The sequence below is a fragment of the Microcaecilia unicolor genome, chromosome 1 (assembly GCF_901765095.1).
Source record: "Microcaecilia unicolor chromosome 1, aMicUni1.1, whole genome shotgun sequence".
Taxonomy (NCBI): domain Eukaryota; kingdom Metazoa; phylum Chordata; class Amphibia; order Gymnophiona; family Siphonopidae; genus Microcaecilia; species Microcaecilia unicolor.
The window spans coordinates 327,074,905-327,095,080 of NC_044031.1; the positions used below are offsets into that span (position 1 = coordinate 327,074,905).

A 20,176-nucleotide genomic window follows, 5' to 3' on the forward strand; every position below is an offset into this window, starting at 1 on the left:
CTTACCTTGTCTGCTAAGCCCCCCAAAACCCACTACCTCAACTGTACACCAATACCATAGCCCTTACAGGTGAAGGGGGCACATATATGTGGGTACAGTGGGTTTCTGGTGAGTTTTGGAGGGCTCACAGTTTCCTCCACAAGTGTTTAACAGGTAAGGGGAGGTAGGAGCCTAAGTCCACCTGTCTGCAGTGCACTGCACCTACCACTAGACTACTCCAAGGACCTGCATGCTGTTCTAATGGACCTGAATATAAATAACATCTAAGGTTGGCAAGTAATGTTTTCAATCACATTTTGGGGTTTTTTTTTTGGGGGGGGGGGGGGGGGGGTTGGGGGTGGAAGGGTGGTTAGTGACCACTGGGGGGGGGGGGGGGTAAGGGGAGCTCATCCCTGATTATCTCCAGTGGTCATCTGGTCATTTAGGGCACCTTTGTGTGCCTTATTCATTATAAAAACAGGTTTAGCTCAAAACATCTTAGTTTTAGTCCTAGACAGTTTTGTTTTGTTCCATTATGGCTGAAAAACGTACAAGTGTTAGAAATGACCAGATCCCGCCCTTAACACAACCCTTACACACCTCTTTGTGATTTGAACGCTTCTGAAGGACTTCATAGAAAAATGTCTAAAAATTAGTTTTGAAAATAACAATTTGACGTTTTGTGAAAAAATGTCCAAATGTAGATTTATGCCACTTTTTGAACATTTTTTTCTTGAAAATGAGCTCCATAATAACTTAATAGACATAAAGCTTTACCCTGGTCAGTATTCAGATGGCAGCGGTTTAAAGCATTGACCATCAATGGCTAAATCAGATATTCAATGCCGGGCCATATCCAGACATCAGCACTGAATATTAAGCTATGACTAGGCATGTGCTGGCAGCTGGCACTTGCACATGTCCCAGCTGATATTCAGCTGGGACCCATATAAGAGAGAGGTGCTGGATATGCAGGGGGTTGAAGGGAAGGTGGAGAGGTTCTGGACATGTAGGGGGGGGGGGGCTGAATGAAAAGGAGAGAGGTGTTGGACATGTAGGGGGGGCTGTATGAAAGGAAGAGAGATACTGGACATATACGGGGGGGGGGGGGGGCTGGAGGGAAGGGAGAGAGGTGCTGGATTGGTGGCTATGTAGGGGATGGCTGATGGGAAGGGAGAGAAATGTGGAGATGTAGACCTGCAAGGAGGGATGGAGCGAAGGGAGAAAGATGCTGGACCTATCAGAGTGAGAGGGGTTAGAGGGAAGGGAGAGACATGTTGGACAAGAGGATAAAGGAAGAGGGTGTCAAATGCTGGGGTGGGGTCAGAGATTAGAGGGACAAATTGGTGTAGAAGAGGAACATAGGGAGGTGTGCAGACACAGAAGGGAGATGATGGGCATTAGGTGGGAGCATGGGGACGGGACACAAATGTGAGATGCTGTATGGGGACGGCATATGGGCACAGAGGGGCAATGCCTGTCAAGGGGGTGGGGGAAGGGGAATATGGAATAGAGTTACAATGCTGGACACTGGAGAGGGGGGGTATATGGACACAGAGGGGAGATACCAGACAAGGGGAGAATAAAAACACAGAAGGGAGATGCTAGGCATGGGGTGCATAGGTGCACAAAGGAATAATGATGGCTGCGGGGATATGAACACAGGGGAGATACTGGACAAGGAAATATAGGGAAATAAAGATGGGAGATGGATGATGGACATGGAGAAAAAAGAAATGTCAAATAGACAGGACAGGAGATCCTGGAAAGCGAGTTAACAGACGAAAGAGGGAAGCAGAAACCAGAGACTGGGACCAATATGATTTGAAAAATAAAATGACCAAACAAAAAGGTACATAAATATTTATTTTCTATGTTGTGAATATAATATGTCGGATTTGGAATGTACATCTTGCCAGAGCTGGTGTTAAACATGGCTGGGGTCTAGGGCAGAAATCTAGGAGAGGACCCCAAAGTCCATTACCAGGCTGCGACATCAGCTTTCAGCAGGCTTCAGGCTTTCTCTGGCCAGGAAACCAAGCACAATTGCCCTAGTTGCAACCCCTAACACCATCCCTGGCATGTGCCATCTTTATATTTTGCAGAGGAGGAAATGCCTTTCTTTCTTGTTTCTCTGGTGTTATACTACATGCAAGGTCTAGTTTCTTGGGGTTTCTGTTTAATTTATGTTTCTAGAGTTTGTGGTCACTTATTTGTATTTGGCATTTGTGTTCTGTGTGTGTAACTGAAGTATTCTGTTAGCATGAAGTTTGTATATAGCATTCTGTAGTAATTTGGCTTGTTCAGCTTTCCCCATAAATGTATTGATATTTTAGGTCCCCACTATAATATTTAAGACACTGCCTTTTCATAGGTAAAATCCTTGTTTTGAAAGTGCTGGCATGGTAGATTTGCTCTAGGTTCTGAGTGACTTTTGTTTTTATAGATTTTTAAAAATTACTTTATATGTCTGTTATTGAGATTACACTAGAAACCAAAATTTCTTTGTATGGTAAGTTTTATGGGAAAATGTCCTCGCTCTGCTCTGTATCCATTGTCGGTGGAAGAACAAGAGGCTCTCCGGATGCAGAATGTACCATAAGTGTGTTGGAGAACCATGGCTCAATGGGGCTGAAAACTGCAGTCTATTGTACTTCCCTTAGCTCTCAATTGGCCTGCAGACACTGAAGCCTCACTGAAGTTATTGGGAGTGAGGTAGGGGGTCAAGCATGGAGTGGGGTAGGGACAGAGCATGGGTGCATCATGTTGCTGTTGTTTCTCTTTCAAAAAGTTGGCAACTCTAGTGCCCACCCATTCAACCTGTTGGCCCACCCAAAAATTGCCTTCTGGCTTTTGACACTGTGGATCACAATATCATGCTAGCAGAACTTAGATTAGTTTAGTTTATTGTAACTTGCTAAACCGTCCTAGCTGACAAAACAGTACAGAGCAGTGTACAGACTAAAACTGAAGGAAAATTTGAAAACAACTCCAGTATTTAACAGGAAATTACAGCATTCATACCGAGATAAATAGAAGAGGGAGGGACAGGGAAAGGAAGAAAAGAGACTAGTGCCTCCTACTGGGTAATTCGAAATAGCCAATCAGTCTGGTCTCTCAAAAGCCTGCTTAAATAGACAAGTCTTTAAGGAAGATTTATAATTTTTAAAAGAGAGTTCAGAACGAAGAGAGAGAAGGCGGTTATTCCTAACGTGGGGGCCAAGGAAGAAGAAAGCACTGTTTCTAGTGGATTTGTAGTGAGCTATTTTAGGACGCTTTTTATAGCATATTCATAAAAAAATCATTTGCCAAAACCAAATGTCCATTACAGCAATAAATGATGTTTATGTTATAATGGACATTTGATTTTGGCAAATGATTTTTTATGAAAACACCATACAAAGAAGAAAAAATAGTGTAAAACAAAGAAAAAGTAATTCAATAAAGTGTTAAGGAAGGTGAATGGAGGTTTTTGGCCAATGATTATATGAATGTCCCTTGAGACTATAATCATCTGTTATAGATAAAGAGTCCACAGACAGGTTCTGAGGTCTTTTCGTTCTTTTTTGAATTTTTAGAAATAGAACAATATATTTTCAAAGCATGTCATTCATTCATGGTTTTTTGGTGTTAGTGCATAACTAAGTGTGGACAATTAAATGAATGCCCTTCTTGTGATTTTGTATTTTACAATATCTACCTCAAGCCACTAGCCAAGCTAATTCGGTCGATTGACGCTCGGTTCTACATCTACATAGATGATGAGCAGCTACTCATACCCATTGAGTCTGACTTATCCACAACCCTGAATAAACTAAATGAACTAAAAACAAAAAACTCTGCCTGAATCCAAGTAAAACTGAGCTTCTATGGATCCCTAACACAAGTGGATACCTACCTGGCATCAAAAGCTCTTTTGGGAAATACAAACTCCCCCTGAAATCACAAGTCAGGAACCTTGAAATACAGTTAGATTCAACATTTACTCTGATCCCCCATATCCAAGCAACCTTCAAGATATGCTTCTATCATTTGCGACAAGTACACCACCTCTCTCCTTACATTGAGAAGGCAAGACTTATCTCAGTTTTGCATGCCATGATAACATCAAGACTGGATTACTGTAATGCACTCTACACTGATCTGACTACAAAGGGTCTGCACCAGCTCCAATTGATTCAGAATGCTGCAGCAAGACTAACAGAAGGTTATAAGCGATATGACCACATCACACAATTTTTGCTAAAACTTCAGTGGCTACCAGTACAATACAGGACTAAATTTAAAACTATGTCTGATCTTCAAGGCCCTTAAAGGAAATGGCCCCAAGTACTTGAAGAACAGAATGACCCTATACACACCTCCAAGGACACTAACTCCCAAGGAGTATCCCTAACCACACCCTCTCCAAAGGACATCACACAATGTGATACCTGCCAGTGAGCCTTCTCTGGGGTAGCCTCCACACTGTGGAATACACTCCCTGAAAGCTTCGCTTAACAAGACTATCTGTACTTCAGGAAGCAGGTGAAAGCTTGGCTCTTCAAGCAGGTCTTTAATGGAAGAAGTAACTAATTTGCTAGTAATACACACTAGGATTGACACTGGCTACACATAATATAACAGGACATGTTTATCCACTCCTACCCTAGCTAAGATAATATTCAAGCATCTTTCTGACCTCATATGCCACTTTCTTTAAATTAGTCCCCTTATTTTCTTAATCCTGTTACTCTCTTACCTATGTATATGTTCCATCTTTGCTTATGCCCTATACTGTCTATTAAAATGTTTTACTGCATATTGTGTTGACATTGCAATGTAGCACATTATGCCACGCTTTGTGTTGTTATTTGAATATTTCTACTGATGTAATTGTCTATTGCTTATGTTTGACTTATTGATGCCTTCTCAATGGCCCTCAAGAGTCAGCCCAGCCTGGGCATAAGTGGATGAAATGCAATCTGCCGGCCAATTGGAGACTGTGTGTTTCACGATGGCAACCCCCATTCTGTTGAGATGAAAAGAAACAAAAAACTGGGTGAACTGTCTGTAGGGCCTAGTCCGCTCCAAATAAAAGGCCAATGTTCGCTTGCAGTCCAAGGTGTGCAGTGCCCTTTAGCCAAGATGGGTGTATGGTTTGGGAAAGAATGATGGAAGAACCATCAACTGGTGCACGTGGAACTCAGACACAACATTAGGCAAGAACATAGGGTGTGTGCGAAGAACTACTCTGTTATGATGAAATTTCATGTAAGGTGGATCCGCCACAAGGGCCTAAGAAGTTTACTGACCCTGCAAGCTGAAATAATAGCCACCAAAAACAGAACCTTCCAGGTCAAGTACTTCAGATGACATGAATCCAGCAGCTCAAAAGGAGTTTTCATCAGCTGGGTGAGTAAAATGTTGACGTCCCATGACACAGGCAGAGGTTTGACAGGGGGCTTTCTCAAAAGCCAACCTCTCATGAAGCGAACAACTAGAAGCTGTCCAGAGATGGGCTTCCCTTCTACATGGCGATGGTAAGCACTAATCGCACTAAGGTGAACCATTACAGATTTAGTCTTGAGACCAGACTCAGAAAGCTGTAGAAGGTATTCAAGCAGGAACTGTGTAGGGCAAGAAAGGGGATCTAGGGCCTTGCCCTCACACCAGACGACAAACCTCCTCCACTTGAAAGAACAACACCTCTTTATGGAGCAAACAGGGCCATGGGTCCTAGATCTTGCTTGAGTTTCAGCAAAATCTTCCCCAGAAGAGGGATGGGAGGATACACATGCAGAAGATCCATCCCCCAATGAAGGAGGAAGGCATCCAGTGCTAGTCTGCTGTGGGCCTATAGCCTGGAACAGAACTGAGGGACTTTGTGATTGAGGTGAGTGGCAAAATGGTCCACCGAGGAGGTGACCCACATTCTCAAGATCTCAAGGTCAATGCCCATGTTGAGTGACCACTTGTTTGTTTGCATGACCCTGCTCGGTCTGTTGGTCAGGCTGTTGGATTTGTTCAGTCTGTTGGCCAGGCTGTTGGATTTGCCCGCCAGGTAAGTGGCCTTGAGAAGCATTCCATACTGAAGTGCCCACTGCCACATCCAGACGGCCTCCTGACAAAATGGGTGTGATCTGGTACCCCCTGCTGGTTGGTGCCATACACTGCAACCTGATTGTCTGTTTGAATAAGTACAATTTGGTTGGACAGCTGATCTCTGAAAGCCTTTAGACCGTTCCAAATTGCACGTAGCTCCAAGAGGTTGATCTGAAGGTCTGATTCCTGAACTGACCAAGCATCCTGGGTATGAAGCCCATCTACATGAGCCCCACCCCCACCACAGGCAGGATGCATCCATCATCAGCACCTTCTGGGGCTGAGGAATTTGGAATGGAAGTCCGACAGTCAAATTGGACCAAATTATCCACCAAAGGAAAGACTGAGTCAACTCTGATGTTACTCGGATGATGCCTGGGTAGATCTCATGTGAAGGCACAACATTGAGGCCATGTGGCCTAACAATCTCAACATTTTCCGAGCTGTGATCTGTTGGCTGGCTCAGACCTGAGCGGCAAAAGCGACAAGAGTGTCCGTCCTCGGAACAGGGAGAAAGGCTCACGCCTGCTGCATGTCCAGCAGGCCATCGATGAACTCCAATTGCTGAACGGGATGGAGATGGGACTTGGGGTAGTTTAAAATGAAACCTAATAGCTCCAACACCTGAATAGTTCTCTGCATGGAATGAACACTGTCCTTTGATATGCTCTTCACCAACCAATCATCCAGGTAGGGGAACACATGGACTCCCAGTCTGCTTAGCGACACTGCGACTATTGCAAGACACTTGGTGAAAACCCTGGGAGCCGACGTGAGGCCAAAAGGCAACATGAAGTACTGGAAGTGATTTGTCCCCAGCCAAAACCAAATATACTTCCTGTGACCAGATGTGAGTGTAAGCATCCTCCAGAACACATAGCCAATCATTTTCTTGCATCATGGGGAGAAGGGTGCCCAGGGAAACCATCCTGAACTTTTCTATGATAAGGAATTTGTTCAGGGCCCTTACGTCTAGAATGGGACGCATCCCCTATTTTCTTGGGCACAAGGAAGTACCTGGAATAGAATCCCACCCCTTCTTCCCCTGGTGGAATGGGCTCGACCGCATAGGCCTTTAGAAGGGCGGAGAGTTACCTAAGTACATAAGTATTGCCATACTGGGAAAGACCAAAGGTCCATCGAGCCCAGCATCCTGTTTCCAACAGTGGCCAATCCAGGTCACAAATACCTAGCAAGATCCCAAAAATGTACAAAACATTTTATACTGCTTATCCCAGAAATAGTGGATTTTCCCCAAGTCCATTTAATAACGGTCTATGGACTTTTCCTTTAGGAAGCCGTCCAAACCTTTTTTAAACTCCGCTAAGCTAACCGCCTTTACCACATTCTCTGGCAACGAATTATAGAGTTTAATTACATGTTGAGTGAAGAAACATTTTCTCCGATTTGTTTTAAATTTACTACATTGTAGCTTCATCTCATGCCCCCTAGTCCTATTATTTTTGGAAAGCGTGAACAGACACTTCACATCAATCCTTTCCACTCCACTCATTATTTTATAGACCTCTATCTTATCTCCTCTCAGATGCCTTTTCTCCAAGCTGAAGAGCCCTAGTCACTTTAGCCTTTCCTCATAGGGAAGTCGTCCCATCCCCTTTATCATTTTCGTCGCCCTTCTCTGCACCTTTTCTAATTCCACTATATCTTTTTTGAGATGCGGCGACCAGAAATGAAGACAATATTCGAGGTGTGGTCGCACCATGGAGCGATACAAAGGCATTATAACATCCTCATTTTTGTTTTCCATTCCTTTCCTAATAATACCTAACATTCTATTTGCTTTCTTAGCCGCAGCAGCACAGTAAGCAGAAGGTTTCAACGTATCATCAATGACGACACCTAGATCTCTTTCTTGGTCCGTGACTCCTAACGTGGAACCTTGCATGATGTAGCTATAATTCAGGTTTCTCTTTCCCACATGCATCAGTTTGCACTTGCTCACATTAAACGTTATCTGCCATTTAGACGCCCAGTCTCCCAGTCTCATAAGGTCCTCTTGTAATTTGTCACAATCCTCCCGCGATTTAATGACTTTGAATAACTTTGTGTCATCAGCAAGTTACTACCATCTCTAGGTCATTTATAAATATGTTAAAAAGCAGCGGTCCCAGCACAGAGCCCTGGGGAACCCCACTAACTACCCTTCTCCATTGAGAATACTGTCCACTGAACCCTAATATCTGTTTTCTATCTTTTAACCAGTTTTTAATCTACAATAGAACACTACTTCCTATCCCATGACTCTCCAATTTCCTCTGAAGTCTTTCATGAGGCACTTTGTCAAATGCCTTCTGAAAATCCAGATACACAATATCAACCGGCTCCCCTTTATCCACATGTTTGTTCACTCCTTCAAAGAAATGTAGTAGATTGGTGAGGCAAGATTTCCCTTCACTAAATCCATGTTGACTTTGTCTCATTAATCCATGCTTTTGAATATGCTCTGTAATTTTGTTCTTAATAACAGTCTCTACCATTTTGCCCGGCACCGACGTCAGACTCACTGGTCTATAATTTCCAGGATCTCCTCTGGAACCTTTTAAAAAAATCGGCGTTACGTTGGCCACCCTCCAATCTTCCGGTACCACGCTCGATTTTAAGGATAAATTACATATTTCTAACAATAGCTCCGCAATCTCATTTTTCAGTTCTATCAGTACTCTGGGATGAATACCATCCGGTCCAGGAGATTTGCTACTCTTCAGTTTGTAGAACTGCCCCATTACATCCTCCAGGTTTACAGAGAATTCATTAAGTTTCTCCAACTCGTCAGCTTCGAATACCATTTCTGGCACCGGTATCCCTCCCAAATCTTCCTCGGTGAAGACCGAAGCAAGAATTCATTTAATCTCTCCGCTACGGCTTTGTCTTCCCTGATCGCCCCTTTTACTCCTTGGTCATCTAGCGGTCCAACTGATTCTTTTGCCGGCTTCCTGCTTTTAATATACCTAAAAAATGTTTTACTATGTGTTTTTGCCTCCAACACAATCTTTTTTTTGAAGTCCCTCTTATCTTTCCTTATCAGCACTTTGCATCAAAGTTCCTCTGCAAGTGCCTGCCTGTGCAGAGAGCTGAAGTGAGACACTCTCAGAGGGAAATCTGGTGGTCATTGACGCCAATGCAGGGCGTAACCGAGACAGACTATATGGAGTCTCCCACCGGGCAGAGGATACAAGGGTATACCTTTCTTTGAAAAAATTCAGTCTCCTCCCCATCCCTGACCAGCAGGTTGTCCAGGATGGCTACCTTTATGCGGCTATGCTCTGCTGGAGCCAGTCAAAAGCTTGTCCCTGGCTTTGACTGGGGAGTTTGCTAGGCTTTGGGTACATGCTGCTCATTAGAACAAACTCACTGGGGCTGAGCTTGCTGAGGCTGGCAAGAAGAAGGGACCCCTCTTTGACTTGCCCCAAAACTTCCTAGATCAGGAGGAAGATGCAGAAGGTGTTCAATGGGAAAGCGTGTCAGTGGCAACCTCCTCCACCTTGTCTCCAAAAAGGTCTCTCCTCGGCACATGGCATTTGCAAACCTCTGATGGACCACAGGGTCAAAGTCAGAGACACGCAGCCATGAGAGTCTGTGCATTGCTATACTCTGGACAGAGATCCTGGACGCCACATCAAAGGTGTCATAGGCACCCCTGGCCAAGAACTTTCTACACACCTTCTGCTGCTTGATCAAGTGGCAAAGTCATTAGGCCTTCTCCGGTGGGAGAGAATCCGCCAAATCAGACATACTGCACACCAAGTTACATGAGTATAGACTCGTGTAGAGCTTGTAAGTTTGAATATGGGAGATGAGCAGAGAGGCCTGACATATCTTCCGTCCAAAAGAATCCAGGGTTCTAGCTTCTCTGCCAGGGGGCACTGAAGCATAGTCTCTATAACTCCTGGCTCTTTTGAGCACGGATTCCACCACCAGGGAATGATGAGGCAACTGAGGCTTGTGAAACTTTGGGGCACTCTGGATATGATACATGGTGTCTATCTTCCTAGAAAAGACAGGGACCGACAGAGTGGACTCCCAGTTCTTCACCTAAACATCTTTTAGGATTCGGTGAAGAGGGACCGTCACAGCCTTTCTAGGAGAAGATCTGTAGACCAGGACCACAAACATCTGAGCCCTGGGCTCGCCCTCCATCTCCAAACGAATGGGAATGGCATTCGCCATTTCCTGCACAAAACCTGGGAAGGAAAGGCACTCTGGTGGAGACGGCCTCCTTTTCTCTAGAGGGGAGGGGTCAGATGGGATGCCATAAGACCCCTCCTCCGAGAAGTACCGTGGATCCTCATCAGACTCCCATGAGTGCTCCTCATCAGTGTCAGTGAAAAACTCCTTATGAAAGGACCGAGACCGAGCCTGCCTTGAAACACAGGAGCCATGTGCTCAAGACAGGCATCAAGGAGTGGGCTCCAGCCTAGATTCCGGCGAAGCTTCCTCCACCGACGTCGAGGGGGTGCCCACAAGGGTGGACACCAATGCCACACACGACATGTGCGTCAGAGACCTCACTGCAAGCTGATGGGGCAGCAGAAGGGGCACAGCTGGTGCAAGCACCCCAGATGCCAATGCACACTGCTGTAAAAATCCTGCCAACAGCTCAGGGAGTATGGCCTGGATGCGCTCATCGAAAGAGGCTATCAGGAAATGCTGGGGTACTGGTTTAGAGACAGACTGCTGAACTCCTGGGGTCAAGACGGGTGCCTGGTCCTGGCTTGCTCATTGGCAAATCCTGTATGGAGGGAGAGCGGTCTTCCCGGTGCGACACTTCTCAGGGACCAAATCCCTCACTGCCCCTGAGCTCCCGGCATAGTGCGTCAAGGGGGATCGATGTCAATGCTTCTCGGCCTTTGCCTGATGCTGGTCACCAATGCTCCTCAATTCTGAGGACAACGTTGAATCCCCACGTCATCACAGTGGCAGGCCCAATGCCGACCAGTCCCCGGAGGCCCTGTACAGCAGACGGCGTCGAGGCAGGTGGAGACCCATTTGATGCATGTCTACTTCCAGTGTCTGAGACAGCCTCTCAGCCATACGGACCGGTGCACCCAATGCAACTCCTGACATCGATGTTGATGAGAATATCAACACCGAGGTTTTGGACCAGGCTCCAAAAATCTTTTCTCTTTGAGCCTCTGTGGCCAGCTGGGTTCTTTTCTTCATACGAAGGCAAAGAACACAGTTGGAAAGGGTATGTTGAGGTCTCAAACACTGAAGACACTAAGAATGAGTGACTTTGCCAGAAATGGTCCTATTGCACCGGGTACAGCACTTAAAGACACTGACATGGAAGGGAAAACAGCCGTGGCCAAATCAAATGGCTTGATGGTGACTAAAAAGGGGTATGCATCAGGAAAAATGAGGGAGAACGGAGCTCAGGCCTAAGAGGGCCTACTGAACGTGTCAAAAATAAAGGAATAGGTTTCCTTTATTTTTGGGGAAAAATAAACTAAAACTATAAGGAACCTTTTCGAAGAAAGAAAAAACAAAGGTCAGGGCAAAAAACCTAGAAGGGAAAGCAGAAAAATTGAAAAAGTACACTCACACACCAGGCACTGTGAGGAGCATGGAACAACTGCATTCTCTCCTCGCTGCAGATGAGAAGAAATGATGGTCCCACGTTCTCGTGGTGGGCAGGAAGGCACTCAAGCATGCATGGTGAGCATGCTGTGTGTACTCTTAAAGCTCTAGTAGCTTGTTTAAGCTCCGAACCATGCAATGTGGATAACATCATCCAAATGTGAGAATATGGCCTGCTTGTCCTCGGAGAATATCTCACCATATGATGGAATGGGAGAAAATCTTTAGTAAACAGGCCCCTAAAATTCTAAGATGATTACAGTAATCCTCTAAGCCCTTGCTCTGGGTGACTGTACCTGGCTTGCTGTTGGTCGTTTCTTTGGGTCCCACTGCAGCATGTCTCTCATTACCTGTAGAGCTTCATTACTAGAATTGGGAATCAATGTTTTTAAATTTATTGGGACACACTGTGGAAACCGGAAGTTCATAGCCGATGCAAGCTGGTACCCTTCTGGCCAATCAGTCTGTTAAAAAAAAACCCAAACAAACACAAATAAGACATTTCAAGATGGAAATACAGTGTATGTTTTTTAAAGAAAAAGCATGAAGACTACTTCTGAAAATTCTTATAATAGATCACATTAAAGGGCCCTTTTACCAACCAGCGGCAGGGCTACGGTAGCACATGGCAAATTGGCTCTACTGCTAGGCTCCCCTAGGAGCCTGGCAGTAGTTCCAGTTCCGCCACACGCTGTTTCTGGGTGGGGAGTAGGTGTACCCACTGCCCGATTACTGCTGGGTTACCACCAGAGCCCTCACCACTTCCTAAATAGGAAACAGTAAGGGTTCCGTCAGTAAATGGCTGTGCGCCAAATTTTTAATTAGCGCACGGCCATTTACTGCCTCTATGAAACAGACTTTATTATTTATTTATTGCATTTGTATCCCACATATTTGCAGGCTCAATGTGGCTTACATAGTATTGGTAACTTAGAGGGGCAAAATCGAACGTCGCCGGCCAAATAGATCGCCGGCGATCTATGTTGGCGGCGGCGCTACAGCTGGCCGGAACCGTATTATCGAAAAAGATGGCCGGCCATCTTTTTTTTCTATAATACGGTTTAGCCCGGCCAAATGCCGTGGAGTTCGCCGGGTTTGAGATGGCCGGGTTTGTTTTTCAGAGATAATGGAAAGTTATGTCAGCCATCTCAAACCCCGGCCAAATTCAAGGCATTTGGCCGTGGGAGGAGCCAGCATTTTAGTGCACTGGCCCCCCTGACATGCCAGGACACCAACCAGCCACCCTAGGGGTCACTGTGGTGGACTTCAGAAAAGCTCCCACGTGCATAGCTCCCTCACTTTGGGAGCTGAGCCCCCCAACCCCCCCCCCCCAAACCCACTACCCACAAATGTACTGCACCCACTAAAATTGCTCCAGGGACCTGCACACAGCCTCTAGGACTTACTGCTGCTGTATAACTTTGGCACACCAGTTCACGCCTGAAGACTAATCTCTCTGAAAAAGTACTTTCTTGAAATAACCACGTTTACTCACAGTTAACTGCAGATCAGAGGTTGTGCCCCACTGGCAAAGAGTCCCCTGGTACTAAGATTAGCAGTAGGTCAGAGCTGGCACAATGGTGTACAATGCCCTCTTTCAGCACCATTCAAGGTAAGAACTACATTCTCTAACGTGGGTAACACAGGAAAGGGAACTAAAACTGGCTTACAAAAATGGCCACTACCGCATGGACTACAACAGGAAACAAAACAGGGCACACTCTGACCCAGTTACCAGGGGGGAAAAGCACCATGGGAGTAGAGCTCAGTACCCTACACCCACCACAATGCATTGCTAATGTGACTCTGCAGGGCACCTAACAGAAAAGGTGTCACACTCACCCGAGAGCCACATCGCAACCAGGGAAAGGCTGCCGGAGGATACAACACATTCTGCTGTCATGGAGGTGGGTATGGCATTTGAGGCTGGCATACAGGCTGGCAAAAAAGGTTTTTAGTTTTATTTTTTAGTATGGAACGGGGTTGGTGACCACTGGGGGAGTATGGGGAGGTCATCCCCCATTCCCTCCAGTGGTCATCTGGTCAGTTGGGGCACCTTTTTGAGGCTTGGTCGTGAAAATAAAAGGACCAAGTAAACCCGGCGAAATACTGCTTAACGCCGCTTTTTTTTTTCCATTATCGGCGAAAGCCGGCCATCTGGTAGCCACGCCCATGCCCCGCCTTTGCTAATCTACCGACACGCCCCCTTGAACTTTCGCCGGCGAAGCAACGGGAAAGTGGCGATGCTGTCAAAAATGCCGCTTTCGATTATACCAATTTTGCCACTTTTAAGAAATCGCTGGCCATCTCCCAATTTGTGTCGGAAGATGGCCGGCGATCACTTTCGATTATAAGCTGGATAGTTATTCCAGTAAATTTTACTGGTAGATTAGCTATAGAAAGTTCCATTTTTCAATTATATGCTGTACTTTCAACAACAAAATCTCCCCAAATGTGCAAAAAGCACTTGATTTTTGAAAGGATGGACTAATGAGGTTACTTCTTGGCCAAGAGAACACAAAGATTATTTTCATTGATGAAATGGACTATACTGGGGCCAATACTTAGCTGAACGATATCTGGTTAAAGACACAGGACAACTTTAACTGGATATTTACAAGATATCCAAATCATTCATTGGTTCTGAATACAGCTAAATAAAGTTATCTAGATAGCTTAGCCCTCTTGTATCTGGACAACTTTACCCAGAAGCACCTGAATATCCCCAATAGCCAGCTGCAGTTCAGACCTGCCCTTGCCATGCCTAAGACTTTGCCTACTATTAAATGGATCAAATTTCCTTGGTGGTTAAATTTTTTGCTACTTTTTGTTTGTTGCATCATATTCACAATTTATTGAAACCTGTGGATTCATTCATATTGGTCCATGCATTTATTATAATTATTACAATGTTTTATATGCTAGACTACCTTAATATCAATTATGAAGACTTTAACTAATATCAAACTTTGTGCCTTATCACTAACATACTTTCTAATGGGGGGTGGTGAGGAGGGCCGGGGGGGGGGGGGGGGGGGGCATAGGATATCACTTATTTGTTGAGACTATGTCCTGGGCTATGTTCAACATTGCACTTCCTAATATGGTGAGGTTGCAGTGCATTACATCTAAGTCTTTTGCTTACTTTGGGATTCTTCTTTGGAACTCTATACCTTTGGATTTAAGATAAAAGGAAACTTACTTTTATGAGAAAAAAAAACAACAAAAAACAAAACAAAACAAAACAATATAAAAGCCTGGTTGGTTGCTCTAGTCTTTTCTTGTGCAGTATAATGGAATAATCTCATGGCTTATTATTTGGTAAGGGGAAAAGATAGATTATACGTATTTTATTTTGTTTTATTTTTAGTCATGGAAGGGAAGTTTGGAAGATATTTGGAAACAATTATATTTTTATAATAGTTGTAACTTACCTAGGATCAGTGGTATGCTGGAGCCTGCTCGCTCTGGCTCGCAAGATCCGGTTGTTAAATTTTGCCCGGACTTGCGAGATGGTTGTTGGAAAGGGCGAGCTGGCTCTTCCTCCCTCCGGATCCGGTCCCTCACCGATCCTACCTTGACCATCGAATTCTTCGGGGCAGGCAGTGTTGCCTGCCCGCTGCTATCACTGACTCTCCCCCGCTGCCTGTTTGCACTTTAAAAATGGCCACCGAGACTTCCAGAGGCGGCCTCGCGAGACTTCTGTAAGTCTCGGCGGCCATTTTGAAGCGCGATCGGGCGGCGGAGGAGAGTCAGCGATGACAGTGGGCAGGCAACACTGGGCTGGACATGGATGGAGGGGAGGGAAGAGTGAGGAAGGAGATGAGATAAGGGAAAAGGAAGAGAGGAGAAAAACTGCACATGGATGAATAGGCAGAAGCTGAGGACCAGAAATGAAGAAGAAAGGAGGAAAGGAAAGAAATAAATGGAAAGGAAGCCCTGGAAACGGAGTTAAGACGCCAGATAGCAGCAGAATTGGATACTGGGCCAGCATGATCAGAAAAACAGTCACAGACAACAAAGGTAGAAAAAAATCATTTTATTTTCATTATAGTGTTTGGAATATGTTCACTTTGAGAATCAGGTGCTCAACATTAAAAGTTTATATATTTACTTACTTATTTATGGCATTTTATCCCACATTAAACATGGATTAGATTGGAACCTGGGATCATTTTTTCCTGGAGAGAGTAATGCATTGCCCCTCCCCCCCCCCCCCCCCCCCCCCCCGGCTATAGCCAGCTCTGCAATTTTGGGGGGCGCAGAGGTGGATGGGGGGCGCAGAGGTGGACAGGGGAGAGAGCCTGTTGTTAAAAATTTACCAGCACACCACTGCCTAGGATGGTTATAATAAGGCATTCATATCAGAAAAGAAATACATTCATACCAGAAAAGCAGTCAGATAAAGCCTGTGGTCATATCAGGAGTCAGACTATAAACAATAATAGGATATGTATATATGGACTGAACTCCTTGTCACAGTTCTATAAATCTATTCTACTTTTTGGGATTCTGTCATGTACTTGTAACCTAGATTGGCCACTGTTGGAAACAGGATACTGGGCAAGATGGATCTTTGGGCTGACCTAGGAGGGCACTCTTATGTTCTTATATACTTAAGATGACTTAAGAAAAGTCAGTGAGATAGCCATTGCCTTAACATGCTGTTTTAAGGTCAAATCTGTTTCTATCTATCTATCTATCTATCTATCTATCTATCTATCTATCTATCTATCTATCTATCTATCTATCTATCTATCTATATACACACACACACATATATATAAGTCTGCTTTTGAAATGGATTGCATTTTCTTTGACACATCAATGCTAGGCTTACTGAGGTACTGGGTGAACATTCTATAAATGTTGCCGAAAAACCAGCCCTGTAAATTTGGTGCAAGTGTTATTCTATAAACAGCACTACATAAGTTTATAGAATAGCATTTAGAGCCTATTCCCACATCAAAATTTGGGTGTCAGTAATTATGGGAGCTGAATCCTGGTGCAAATGCAGGCACCAGGCTCCTGGCATTTTGGTGCGGAAATGGTACTATTTTATAAGCCTACACAAAACTTTTTGCAAAGCCCTTGCCCCATCCATGGCCACACCCCCTTGTAAGTTACATGCTAGGGTATTTTGGTGCACCGAGTTATAGACTAGCATGCAGATAACACGTGCGCACAAATCCAAATTATTACTAAATAACTGCAATAATTGATTGTTACCAATTGTTAGTTTATGGCTCATTTTTAAACTCTTTTCACCTGTCAACTTATTATCTAGTTCCTCTGTTTCTTTGACTCTATCTATCTGATTCTAATTTAATTGTAACTGCATCACCTCTGATTTGGCAATAGCCTATCAGTGCATTGTAAGCCACTTTAAGCCTGCAAAACTGTGGGAAAAACATGGGGTATAAATGTACAAATAAATAAATAAAATAAAATAAATAAATTTGCAAATTAGGATATACATACATCTTGAATCCGTGCTCAATATTTGGCGCCAGAATCTCAGCGCCATATATAGAAACTGGAGTTTGTATCTTTTTTGACCAATAGGTCTATAAAGGTGTAATGTTTTAGATGCACCTAGATGCACGGGAACTGAAATGTTGAGTGCCACAAGGATCCCTGCTATCCTATTTAATAACTAGAGACCTTAGGGACGTGATAAGACAATATGGAATTTGCTGTTTTTCTTAAGCAGACAAGTTCCAACTTCTTCTAGTTCAGGAATCATTGGGTAACATGGAGAGTAGACTGGCTGCTCGTTTTAAATCCATTAAGGAATGGATGAGTGCTAACTTACTCAAGGTAAACTTGGACAAAACCAAGATTCTGTGGGTTGGAAAACAACTGGAGAATTCTCTGAATGTTTCTCTGAGATAGGTGGGAAGTTGTGGAATATTACTGAATCCCCACTCGTTTTGGAAGATTAAACAGCATCCAATTTTAGGAAATCTTTTCAGTCTCTTCAAGTGTTAAGGCAGATTTGTGCATTTTTAAGAAAGTTGGGAAGTCTATGGTACATGCTGTTTCCCTCTCACACTTGGATTATTTTAATCTGTTTTATAAACGAATACTTAAATAGTGGTTAAATCTATTGCAAGTGCTCCATAACACAGAAGTAAAATTGATAAAAGAAGGAAAGGACTAGTCCAATGCTTATCAGTTTGCACTGGCTCCTGGCTGACATAAGACTTGTTTTAAGCTTTTGATGTTTGGTTTTAAGATTTTACCAGGGATTGGATTCCAATATTTAAGTTTTTATGTGACTGGATAGGTCTCTACTAAGATACTGTGATCACAGTCGGTGTGACTGGTCATTCCTGCTTGAAGATTTGAAACGTGGATACTCCTAATCATATGATCTTGGGAGTTCCACAGTCTTGGAATGACTTGCTGATTAAAATCAAGATAGAATCATCTTAGTCTTCTTATAAGAAAGTGAGCACTTGGCTGTTTGATCAACTGTTGAATAGATTGAAAATTTCTGAAAGGATGGATATGGCTACAAGAATATTACTTGATGTTGTCATTGAGTGAGAATAGTTAGTTAAGTTAGTATGTATTTAAAATTGTACAAGAAAATGCTTGGTGACAGAGAAATTCAGCAGGACTTAACCAGATAGGAACCGCTGCTACCCAAATAAGTCCCACTCACCGGGACAAACCCAAATTTTCAATAGCACTTACTTGGATAGAGCCACTGAAAATCCAAATCAAAATGCCATGGAACTATCCAGACAGTGCTGGGACAGTCCAGGACCAGAGTGTGGGCAGACCCAGGAGCTACCTAATTAGTGGTAATATTCACCCTGCTAACCAGGTAACCATCTGGACAAAGTTAGGACAGCAAAAATGCTGTCCTAACATTATCTGGATAGTTATCTGGGTATCAGTCTGAATATTACTGGTACCTGGATAAGCGCTAGTGGTTACATTATTTCTGGATATTTAGCACTGGTATTTGGGTATGGCCTGGCACTCAATGAGGCATATTTTCAAAGCACTTAGCCTTCCAAAGTTCCATAGGTTTCTATGGAACTTTGGAAGGCTAAGTGCTTTGAAAATATGCCTCAATATTTATTATTTTATTTATTTAAAAATATTTATATATGCTGCAAATTTGGGCGGGTTACAACACATGCATAACAAAGTAATATAACAAATTGCATACATTTTAAAATATAGTCTAATATAAATATGAAATTTGATCATATATTAGTCTGAGTACTACTACTACTACTTAACATTTCTAGAGTGCTACTAGGGTTACGCAGCGCTGTACAAAATAAACAAAAAGGACGGTCCCTGCTCAAAGGAGCTTACAATCTAAAGAATGAAATGTCAAGTTGGGGCAGTCTAGATTTCTTGGGTAGAGGTGTAGAGGTTAGGTGCCGAAGGCGACCTTGAAGAGGTGGGCTTTAAGCAGAGATTAGAAGATGGGCAGGGAGGGGGCCTGGCGTATGGGCTCGGGGAGCTTGTTCCATGCGTGGGGTGAGGCGAGGCAGAAATGGCGGAGCCTGGAGTTGGCGGTGGTGGAGAAGGGTACTGAAAGGAGGGATTTGTCTTGAGAGCCTTGTATACTGTCAATATTCTCATTTAGGGAAGCTTGTACAAAATAATGCGCTTTTTGAGTAGTTTTCTGAAAGCCAAACAAGAAGATGTATTTTGGAAATATACTGATCCCCAAAAAAGATCAGATTACTAGTCTGGGTGTTATAATAGATTCACATCTGACTATGCAAGCACAGGTGTCCAAGTTGGTGAAAGTATACTTTCAGGCTTATTTTCAAAAGAGAAGGACGCCCATCTTTTGACACAAATCGGAACATGGGCGTCCTTCTCCCAGGGTCGCCCAAATCAGCATAATTGAAAGCCAATTTTGGGCGTCCCCAACTGCTTTCCGTCACGGGGACGACCAAAGTTCCCGGGAGCATGTAGGAGGTGTAGCGAAGGTGGGTCTTGGGTATTCCTAACACATGGGCGTCCTCGACCCATAATTGAAAAAAGAAGGGCAACCCTGATGAGCACTTGGACGACTTTACTTGGTCCTTTTCTTGTTATGACCAAGCCACGAAAAGGTGCCCGAACTGACCACCGGAGGGAATCGGGGATGACCTCTCCTTACTCCCCCCCAGTGGTCACTAACCCCCTCCCACCCTCAAAACATTTTTTTCAAAATATTTTTTGCCAGCCTCTATGCCAGCCTCAAATGTCATACTCGGGTCCATCGCAGCAGTATGCAGGTCCCTGGAGCAGTTTTAGTGAGTGCAGTGCATTTCAGGCAGGCAGACATAGGCCGATCCCCCCCACCTGTTACACTTGTGGTGGTAAATGTGAGCCCTCCAAATCCCACCAGAAACCCACTGTACCCACATCTAGGTGCCCCCCTTCACCCAAAAGGGCTATGGTAGTGGGTTTTGGGGGGGGGGCTCAGCACACACAGTAAGGGAGCTATGCACCTGGTAGCAATTTCTGAAGTCCACTGCAGTGTCCCCTAGGG

At 44.2% G+C, this 20,176-nt stretch overlaps 1 protein-coding gene across 1 annotated transcript in view; it reads right to left on the minus strand.

Annotated features, from left to right (window-relative positions):
- Positions 1-20,176, minus strand: part of MAK (male germ cell associated kinase) — a 385,342-nt gene that overhangs the window by 154,862 nt on the left and 210,304 nt on the right. The window lies entirely within an intron of this gene.